The 11978-nt window shown below is 35.5% G+C and overlaps 1 protein-coding gene across 1 annotated transcript in view; it reads right to left on the reverse strand.

Annotated features, from left to right (window-relative positions):
* LOC134541121 (dipeptidase 1-like) overlaps positions 1-10781 on the reverse strand; it is a 175703-nt gene extending 164922 nt beyond the window's left edge. The window contains exon 1 of the mRNA XM_063384303.1: positions 10663-10781. The gene's annotated coding sequence lies outside the window, so the exon portion shown is untranslated. The remainder of the gene's footprint in view (positions 1-10662) is intronic.
* Positions 10782-11978: the final 1197 nt, after the last annotated feature.

Below are 11978 nucleotides of genomic sequence, written 5' to 3' on the forward strand. Positions count from 1 at the left end.
ACAACTTAATAATCAAATTACTTTTTCTACTCATCAATATGTATGTACGATCTATGTGTTTACCACGCAAGAAGGTAGGTAGGTACCAACCCACTTCAAATATAACTCAACACATACCTATGAATAACAAACAATGATCAAAATGTTTTATAGAGTTCTCCTAAGTAAAATGAAATGAAAAATATTAGACTACTTAAAAGTCAATCAAATTATTACGATAATATAATGTAGTTACAATTATTGTTATTTTTGGAGTCGGTGTCAGCCAAGGAAACAAACTAGCATACTTGGCTGACACCGACTCCAAAAATAACAATAATTGTAACTACATTATATTATCGTAATAATTTGATTGACTTTTAAGTAGTCTAATATTTTTCATTTCATTTTACTTAGGAGAACTCTATAAAACATTTTGATCATTGTTTGTTATTCATAGGTATGTGTTGAGTTATATTTGAAGTGGGTTGGTACCTACCTACCTTCTTGCGTGGTAAACACATAGGTCGTACATACATATTGATGAGTAGAAAAAGTAATTTGATTATTAAGTTGTAGAAGAATACACAATTATTTTTTTACTTTTTAGTGCATATTATTTTGTGTTGGAATTGTTTATTTTGAAGTCGGTTTTTTTTATTAAAATGTTTGTTTATTTTTTTTCATTTTTAGGGACTCTGAAGTATTATTTATTTTATACTTTTTAATTTATGTTTGTCAATATAAATACAGGTATGAAGTGTTTTTTTTAATAATAATATATGTTAATGTGCTTCTTCATTATACAGATCATTATAGATTCATGTACCAGTATCGGCCCGTGTTAGTCGTGTCTTATCTGTGTCTTGAAGAACTACCTCTTGCAGTCAAGTTTAACCAAATTAAATGAAATTAAAATAACGAACTTAAAAAAGAATGTTGCTATTGCTAATTACCGCCATGGCAGGCTCCTAAGAATTTAAGAGTTCCGTTACTTTGTCATGGATCCCATGATCAGAACCTAACCAAACTCTCATTAAAATACCCTTGAAGTACATCTTTTACAATAAAAAAAAAATTATCGAAATCGGTTGGCGTGATATTGAGTTATTCGTCCTTTTGTCGCGCACACATTTAATGAAAATTTAAGATTTATATGGTTTTCTCATGGATGCCATTGTCAGAACTGGACCAAATTTAAATGGGACCACACGGGAAGCACCAGCTTTCAAATGAAAAAAGAATCATCAAAATCGGTTCACCCAGTCGAACGTACTGAGGTAACAAACATAAAAAAAAACATACAGTCGAATTGATAACCTCCTCTTTTTTTTGAAGTCGGTTAAAAAATAACCATACCATTGTGCTGTACTAATTTAGAATATTTTTCTTGTGGTACCTATTACAAACTATATCTTGGTTTACAAAATAATTCAGTATTCGCCTGATATGCGTAACATATAACTTCAGTAACGAGCATATACATGTGTTCTCATGTTGCAAATATACTTGTAACATGAAACTCGTACATGACATTTAATGGTGAATTCTTTAAAACAATGCCCGGCGTGATAAATATACGAAACGTGTGTTTTAAACTACATTTCTGGACGCGAATCACACGTAGTTTCCGTACCCGTCGCTAGAATTCGCTGCCGGAGCAGCTACGTAGACTATTAAATAATTTTATTAGCAGATCGAAATTTTAAATAATACAATGAAACAGCCCCGTTAAAATCGAAAAATACGTGAAAAACAAATTACTAAACCCCGGCTTTGGACCTGATTTTCGACAAAGAATTTTTTTTAAATACTGCCCATCTTATTAAAATTCATTAAACAGTTGATACTACAAAGTTTCCCTTTGTTTTTGTTTTTTACTTTAATTCGCGCTTCCGCCACAGATGTCAGTACCGTGGCTGTTACACATTTCCGTTCCTTGACTACCGTTGCAGTCGTGAAATTACTCCTAGCGAAAGCCTAAATATTAACATCTCAAATAATTCAGTGTATGAAAAAGCAAAGTATTGAATGCAAGATCGCGTATTTCTGTTTTCTATCGGTACATCTTTTCGCGTAAATATCCCGTGTCGCAGAATATCATTTGGGGAACCAAAAAAAAAACCTGCAGGAGCACTTGGTTGGCAACACCGCCTCTCACGGAGGAACGGCAACAGGGGAGAACCCGCGCGGCGCGAGTGGTGCTATCTGGCCGGCAGGAAATTGAATTACCTCGAGGCGCTGTTCCCCCTTAATGCGAATCTGCAGCGCAAAGCCTCTAGGGGGGGGGGGGGGGGAGGAAACGTTCCCGGCTCTGAACGCGGCAGCAACAAGCCAGTGATGAAAATGTGGTCCGTAAAGGCCCACCATCACGCGCCATTTTGATTATTTTTTTAATACAATTCCAGTTCTTTTATAAAAAAAATTTTTTTCATAAAATTATATCCATCCCCCACTGGTAGGGGGAAAAAAACAGAAGATGAACCTTTACTAAGTGAACATTATGTAACTAGCCATGTAAAAAAATAATCATGGATAGGAACACGGAAATTTGCCAATTCTTTTGGTCACGTGGTAAACTAATAACTAGGGGCATGCATATTTCGCGAAAAGATTCTGAGACCAGCTGAAAGTTCAAACACTGTGGCATCGTCTGTGTTTCGTTATTGGGTGAGTTCCTTTCATGCGCATGTCGATTGTTACGTCACCAGTCACAGTGATTCAGTGCGGAAGCAAACGCGTCCTGAGTGGCTCGGTCAGACATGGCAACGACTTCTCTCGCCGACGGCCGCCAATCATACGGAAGAAACCGCTGATGCGGGTGTACCTTGTTGCAGTCTAATAGGCGTTCAGGTTTATTCGCGAAAAATGCCTGCCCCTACTAATAACTAGAGCCACGGAATTTTCGCGCATTCATTTAGTTGCAAGCTAGAATGCAAACCTCCACACTGTCGCACTGTGTTCATGATTGGACCGCAGTTATCTGGACACGCCCCTCTACGACCGTGAGCCAACGATGTCCAGCTAGGAGAGAAGTAAACGAATCAGGTAGTACCAAATAACAAGGATAAAAATGTTCTCTTTAAGAAATCAACCAATGGGAAAGTAAACATGGGTCGAGCACACCTATAACTTTGAATTCTATCCTGAGGCCAGAGGAATCCGCGTAAATTCCGGGACTCTACAAATAACTACTCTCCATTGATTTGATGATTGGATCACAATCTATTTGGCCACTACCCTGTACGAATGTGGACCGGTTCAACTACCAGCTAGCAGTAGGAGTAACCGAATCGCATCAACCTTTCCAAAAGAAAGGGGTCGGTTAAACTGTAAGGAATCGACGAATATGAAAGCTTATGTGGGATAGCGTACGCATGGAATTGTGCATTTCGGACGGACTTCAAATGAACGCGCGAGATCTCTAGTCACACCAGAGACCGGAAAAATTTCGCGATATCAATTACTAGAGACCGGAAAAATTCGCGGATTCATTTCGCGATATGCTAAAATGCAATTAATTATACTTGTATGCAACTTCTGCTATTGGTTCACTGTTAATATGGAGGACTGTGGGCCAATTATAGACCCTCAGTCAAAGCAATATCGAATCACGAGACCCCCCCAATTGAGACGCCTCACAAGTCAGTAGCCAATGAACAGGTGAAGTTTGCCCGAGTATGCACAGGATCGTGGAGTCTATCCTGGAGGTCATTGAATCCGCGAATTTTTCCAGTCCCTATCAATTACCTATCGGATAGATTCCGTGATCCTCTATGCACTCGGACAAATGACATCAGCCCATTGGCTACAGACTCGTGAAAACTGTCAACTGGGAATCTCGTGATTCGATGCTTCTTTTGTTGGATGTTTTCCATTGGCCCAGAGTCCTTCTGATAAACTTTGGACCAATCACTGAAGCAGCAGAAAGGTACACGTTTTTTGGATTCTAGCCTATCGCGAAATGAATCCGCGAATTTTGCACTGCCTCTTCTTATGACCAAAATAAAACACAAAAGAACGTAATTAAGTTGCTTATTTAAACTGGTCAAATATTTCTTAGCTAAGCCAATTTTTTTTTTGTTTGATAAAAATTGTTCGGTTTTTAATTTGTATGACGGAGTTTTCAGCTGACCGACATAAATGTTTTTTTTTTTCGTTTTTATTGTCCTTTTTGTGTCATTGATATTGTATAGCGTTAATTAAAAGCGACATGGCCGGTATAGATGTGCTAGAAGCAGGGATGGCAGGATGGGAATTGGAGTTACGAAACGAGGCCATGGTTCCAACGAGATGGGGTGGAAAAAAAAAAACAACTTGGTAAAACTCCCTTTCCCCCATTTGCCGATTTCTCCCCGCAAATTTCCGCCAAAGGAAGCCGTTTATTGTTGTCATCTTGCGAATGGCCGGGTGATCGATGTAACTCATATAATTTACAGCGACGATTATTTTCGCGGATTCGTTTCACACGAATTAATGGCAATCTACTCAAGTTTACACCTTTTCTTTCTTATGTTACCGCTGGTAACCTACTTTTGTTGAACCTTCTTTACATAACCTGTTAAAGTATTTACATTTTCTTGGTAATTATTTTAACTATTCCTTTTTATTTTATAAAAAATATCTAACAATAGATTTTACAAGTATATTATTTCTATTAACATAGTTTTTACACATTTATTTTTATATTAATTCAGTTTCTGAAAAGTTTTGAAACCATGCCTGAAGCCAAAGTTAAAGAAAACGTCTGCATTCAAGCTGAAAAATTTCCAAAGAGACCTGAAGCACTAATTCTCGTCACGAGAACATTTCAGTTGTTCATTGGTAGAAGCAAGGGCAAACATTTGTATCCAGAAGGAAAAGGAGAACAGTAATTAAAAAAATAATAATTTTTGTGTTAACGCTGCAGGCTGGGTGTGTTAAGCCCCAAATTCAATTACTTTCTGCACATTAATTAAAACTAACTGTTTCAAGATAAGCATTTATATGAAATTTTAACTTCGTTTCCAGTGGCATCTCAAGATGGTTTATAATGATGCAATGTTATTTTACAGAAAATTATAGCTATACGTGATTTCTCCGGTAAAATTATCAACACATCTATGCAATTCACAAAAAAAAAGACCGGAAAAGCATAATAACGGAAGAAAAGGTTACTTTGGAATTATGTCAAGACACAAAATAAAATTAGTTTAGTGACATAGCTTCTGAATGAAAAACATCATCGCTACTTGGTGCTTATTCCAAGTATTTATAAAAAATAAAAATAAAATATATGTACTTTTAAAAAAGTTGTATTCCATTCCCTAGTTTAGTTTTCATAAAATTGGCTACTCCGAGGGATTTAGAATGTGCGCTCGACTAATATTGGCGTTGATAATTCTTTCGAAATAAAAGTAACATTTTGGAGTCTTTGGTAGACGCTTGTAAACGAAATAAAGCAGGCGATTTGATTTGGAAAATAAAAATTTGCAAAATATATATATATTTTTTAAAATTATATTTCACATGCTGAAAGATAGCGACGTCTTTGTATATATTAAGTCTGAAGGATGCAAGAAATTACAATAACCTGCCCATCGAAATGTTTAAACTTCGTAAAACTTTACTATCATCATTAAATTAACTGAATTTGATTTTATAAATAGTTAGTGCCTTGAATGAGGATTAGTTTTGTGTTAGAAGACTTTGTAGAAGTTTATAATTCCAAACATACTATTACAATTATCATGAAAACTTTGATACAAAGATAGTTAATAAAAAATTTTGAAACATTGTGGTACACATCAATTAACAAAAAAATATTAATGTTTTCTATAGGATCCCTAAATTAATCAAATGTGACCCGAGTACAATTTTTTTTTCAATAATCGCAACTAATTGCACAAAATAACACAAAACACTAACGTGACAGTTAAATGGATGTTTAAATTTAAATACCTTTTTCTAACAAGCCACAATTTGTTTCTGTGTCAGGGTCAGTTTACTTCTGTAACTGGGGTGGAATTTTTTTTAGCAACACCGGAAAAAATGTAATTTATATTGATTTAGTTCTTAACAGTTAAACCAGGTTTGTAAACTTTGCAAGAAAAGCAATAGTGCAACTACGAAACGCGCACCAACGCAATAAAACCGTGGAAATTTATAAAGTAAGTAAAACTAAGACTTCAGAATGTATCACTTCAGAATAGTGTTCGCAGTAATACTGGGTTCAGATTCTCACCCAGACTTTCATGCTTTGTGTTGGCCCAATACCTCCAATAGTTATGTTCTTCTTTGGACAGCTATCGTGTATAAAGTATTTTTTCGTAGTGTGAATGATTAATATACTACACTAAGTGTAATAGGAAACAGATTTTTTTTTAATTTTTAGTTACTCTTATCACTAGTCAATTGAATCAATAATTATTTTAATAAGGGATTTTTTTTATATAATTTTGGGAGATTTTCCTGAATTTATAGGTTTATAATTAGAGATTTCTAAGATGGCATTCAAATATCAAAATGGTGGGCGCTCTGGCTTTAAATAACTACTGCACTCTATCGGGTGAAAATTAAACTGGCAGACTAAAACAAGATGTCGGCAGCGTACTCTAGCAGACGAAAGCAAGATGGCATCCTCCAGCAGACGAAAACAAGATGGCTGCCTCCAGCTGGCTAAACAAGATGGCAGCCTCCAGCTGAAGAAAACAATATGGCAGCCTCCAACAGACGAAAGCAAATATGTCAGCGTCCATTAGACGAAATTAAGTTGGCAGATGGGCGACATACAATCTGGCGATATATATATATATATATATATATATATATATATATATATATATATATATATATATATAATGGACGCTGACATATTTGCTTTCGTCTGTTGGAGGCTTCCATATCGTTTATATATATATATATATATATATATATACATATATATATACATATATATACACACATATATATACCTTGGCATTAGTTGCAGGTCAGTCTGTCGGTGGCTTCCGTGGCGGAATGATGACACGTAATTTTTATTTTGGCCTCACCAGGTTCGAACTGAAGAATCAATTACGTCAGTACATTTTTAATTAAAATTATATTAAAATTTCATTGATTAATAATTTATAAATTTTTAATTTTTTCCCGAAATTTTTAGATATTATAGGTTTTCAGTATGACGGTCATCACATAGTAATAATCCAAGATGGTGGAATGTTTTTATTAAAGTTTTAATTAAATAATTTTTTATTAATTTAAATTAAATTCCGATTTTCTAGCATTAAAATGGATTTTCAAGATGGTGGCCGTAACGAAAATTGCAACCTTCTAGAATCCAACTAAACGTGCAACGTTTACATCATACGCATCCATGATGGTGGGCGTAACAAAATGTGCAACGTTTCTAGAATCCAGGATGGCAACCGTAACGAAATGTGCATCGGTGATGTCTTAATTAAATATGGTGAATTTTTATTAAAATTTTACTAATTTAATTTCTTATAAATTTTTTAATTTGTTTTCGATTTTCTAGCATATAAAAAAATTGGATTTTCAAGATGGCGGGCGTAACGATAATTGCAACGGTGACGAAATAATTCAAAGTGGCGGGTGTTACATAAGCTATTTTTATTGAAATTTTATTTAAATATTAATTAAGATTGTTATCATTTTTTATTCATCAATTATTTGTTTACTCTCGTCGGGAATCGAACCGAGGACTGAAATCCATTAAGTAACTAAAGATTTGAATAAAATAATAATTTAAATTTTTTTGAAATTTTTTGGTCAAAAATTTAAGATTTAATGTTTACTGTCAAGGTCAAGGTTGTAGCATCTTAGGGTGGCTTGCTCTTAGGACTTTAAGCCGTTTTTTTTAGGAATGTTGGTTCTTTCTAAGGCAAAAGTCTTTTGAGGTTTTTTGAATTTGGAATTTTTGAATATTTGAGGAATAAAACGGGAAATGTTGCCTTAAACCGGGATTTTTTTTTCCTTCGAAATAGGGAAATTTCTAGGAATTTGGAGTCATTTGGATTATTTTTGAGGAATTTTGAGTCCAAGATGGCTGCCGTGACACCACAATCCAACATGGCGTTGGCAATCCACAGCCAGAAACCAGGGCTCGGATGCCTTATTATATACTACTTCAACTTTATTATGGTTTTTATTCATTTTCACTTAACAATTAACATTAATTATAAGTTTTGAACATAACCTAATACTTTAATCCACACTATGTTTGTTTCCTAGTCATTGTGAAGTGCACGTACTTGCTAACAAATACACACAAATAACAATATTTAACCAAAGTAACTCTTGGCCTAAGTAGTATACAGGCCTGCCTGATCCGCGAACATTTTTTATTCGTTCTGCGCACATACGTCACGATGGATATACTGCAGATGATATTGGCGCTAATTCAGCACAGGTTTAAAATATAATTAGAAATGAGAAAATGCTTAATTGTGTGTGAAATGGTTGCCCCAAAAACAGTAAACGAACTAAAGTGTATTAAATAAAGCATTACACTTTATTTTAAACTATAACCTAGCAGAATTGCATGTATTCACGCAAAAATAAGTATCATTTTAACTATAGTTAATCACAAAGCAAGGTAGGTAGGGTGTAATGAATTGTAAAATTAATTCTATAGCACTAATGTTGAGAAAATGTGTTTTATTTGTATGGGCCTAAGCTTGAACATTTTGACCAAAATTTTATTTTATCATTTTTTTTTTAATTGGCTCTCTAAACTAAATCCTTGACCCTTGTTACGTTAATGCAGATACAAGCTCACTGTTATTAGTATTGATGTTTACGTTTCATTTAGTCACAAAACGTATATTATATTACTTCATGTATATTTACTTTTATTATTTGATGAACTTACATTAAGTTTGGAATACTTATAAAAGCGTCCTTAAGTATTAATTGGTAACGGAAAACAAAAATTTTGCAGTTAATGAAATTATAAGTTTCTGAAATGATCTATGGATAGTAATAATAAAAATAATGGTATATAAATTTGACATTTTAATTTTCAGTGTAGGTTTTATTTTGTTGTATACGAAATTATTTTGGTATAATTTTCTGAAAAATATTTAGAGATCTGAAAATGGTATTTTAGTTTTCCCTCCGTGATATTTGATGTTTCAGTAAATTGGCATTTAGATATTTCAAGTAGTTTATCGGTAGTTTACCATTTTATTAGATTTTGGATTATATTTGGTTAGCTACAATACTGTACAATTATTTGAATGGTTGGTTAGGTTTGGATAACTGCATTAAAAATAATGTTAGATCGTAGTATGGCTGTTTGGATTATGCGAGTCTTATTTCAAACACTGTAAAATGTTTTTGAAAGAAGTGGCTTATTCGGAAGACGGTAAGCTAACCAAAAAATATTTTTTCCCCCCAGCATTTCAATTAGCTCATTATTTTCCCGCGCAGTAGTTTCTTACTACAGACAAGTTTTTTTTTTAATTTATAAAAACGATTTTATTAGGTACGTATTCATCGATGTTTAGCAAACGTCATGGTCGTAACAAACTATTAACTGAATTCAGTGCTACAAATGTATAGTTTCATTTAAGCCAAACTTGTGTTGGATACGTATTTTACTAAAAAAAAAAACTAACACTTAGAGCTATATTAAAACCTGGGCAAACTTAAATGCTCTCGTTCATTTGAAACCTATTTCGGACGAAGGAAGAGAAAACAACCGCTAAAAAAACTTATTTAGACATAAATGATGCAATTAAACTAATTACAGGTTATCAATGTCTCTTCCGATTTACTTTAACGGAAATCAAACTGCCATAAACTTCAAAAAACATGTAAACCCAGTTTAACGTAAATTTCCCTATAGTAACTAAACAAAGTATTTCCAGTGATACGTCTCCAATTGTTAGACAGAGTCAGAAATAGATGTGCAAAAACACACCGTTATAGTTTCATGATGCATTTAGTTAATACGTCACGTTGATTACTTGACACAAAACACAATAAAAACGTTTTGCTATTGGATACGAGCACCATATGTTGTTGATAATCTAATTTAAAACTACAACTTGAGTTGAGTTGCTAATGTAAAAGGGTACATACCAAACGTATTGATGTGCCAAACATAACTTCATAATAGCGCGACTATCCTTTAATACTTTGTTATAGTTTCTAATCATAAAAATAAATAAATGATGACTTACAAGAATGGCTTTACAATTTGAAAATCATTAGTTAACAATGAAGTGTAGAGATAGCGCAGCGATAGTCAATCAGTAGAGAGACAGGAAAAAAGTTAGCCTGCCTACATTCATTCGACGCCATGTCCGGGCCAGTATAATGGGGAAATTTTAGAAAAAAGTTTTGTTTTTGTTGTAAATCGCATTTGTTCCGGAAAACCAACTTATAGATAAACTGCTAATGCGTAGTAAATTGCTAATTTAATAGTATTAGATGATACAACATAAAGTCAAATTATTAAATATTCTATTAACTTTTCCATGGTTTGCCTGATTGAAACATGGATTAAAATATAAAATTTGTACGCCACTTTTCGTAATAATTGCTCAGAATTATCTCGAAAAACGTATTTTCATATATGCGAAAATAACCATAGCCAAGTGTTGAACAACGTTAACAATATCTTTTTTGGCAGTATTACAGTACTGAAATATTTTGTTTTTCTTGCTCGGTACTTACCGGCTGCTGACTCATTTGTCGCGCCCCAAGACGTCTCCAGATCTGAGTTTTTGACGTCAGCCCGCCATCCCTCACCTCCGTCTCTCCGATTACGTTAGGCCCTTCCGCCGAGCGAAGAGAGAGAGAGATAGAGAGATGGAGAGATTCAGGAATCTCCCGACGCCGACGCGTGGTCGTAACGGACTGAAGCCCGCGCGCCCTGGCTGTTCGCTTTTTAACCCCCTCCTCTCTTCCACGTCTCTCCCACCTTCCCCTACCCCGCCCTGAACAATGCATAGCGCGCATGCGCCGCCCCCAACCTTCACCACACCCCCTCCGCCAATCACCCCCCCAGTCCAATCCACAAACTAACAAATGAATTATTAATTAATCAATTAGACCTTGAGGGAGCCCCCCGCCTGGCCAGGGGTGCGTTGGTTTGAGTGAGGCGGGATGATAGGTGCGAAGCTCGCTGGTGTTTCTGGCGCGGTGTCGACCCTAAGCACAAGACTGTCTTCTCGTCGAGCAATAATGTCCTTTGAGTGCTTTCAAGAATCCCTACCGGGTGTTTCATACCAAAATATCATTCTTTAAAAAAAAAGAGGCAATAAGCGACAAAGGTGGACAATGAAGTGAGAATGGAGCACTGACGGAATTAATGAGTGGGGTAAACGGGAGTAACACGGAAAAAAAAAAACACACGCCTCATCACGGCAACATCTACCACGTTTCCACTCTCGCGGGGGGAAAAAAACAGATGCTATCCCTTAATTATTCGGCTTCTATTATTTATTATTTTCAGTACATTTATAATATAACATATTTAATTGTTTCCGGAACCGACGAGAGCGGCGGTGACGAGTCGCATCATCTCGAACCGACCCGCCGACCGAAACATCGAGAATAGCGTCGCTTGTTCACGCCACGTCGCGCGGCGGCCCTTGGAATTTCCAAGGCCGCTCAGCGATGGATAACGGCGCCGAGGCAAGACGATGCAGTGGGAACGTAGGGGGGAGGTGGTTAGCGACGACCCTTGTAATCCTGCTAGGCACACGTGGCATTTCTTACGTCAGTGGCGGCCACGTGATACGCGCGCATGACGTCTGTAGCCTGGCGGGGCCGCCAGCCAGCTCCGAACCTGGTGCGTGTCGCGGTCCTGTCTGCGTTCGTAACAATAGTTTGTAATACTACAAGAAAATTACTGTAAATCTGTACAACACATTGCAACAGTTATTTTTGCATATATGAGATACTTTTTGTTTTTAGATAATAGATAAAAGAGAGTGTTTCTTACAAAAAATTGGTGCATAATTTTATTTTTTTTTACCATGGAAAAG

This window comes from Bacillus rossius, chromosome 18, assembly GCF_032445375.1.
Source record: "Bacillus rossius redtenbacheri isolate Brsri chromosome 18, Brsri_v3, whole genome shotgun sequence".
Taxonomy (NCBI): domain Eukaryota; kingdom Metazoa; phylum Arthropoda; class Insecta; order Phasmatodea; family Bacillidae; genus Bacillus; species Bacillus rossius.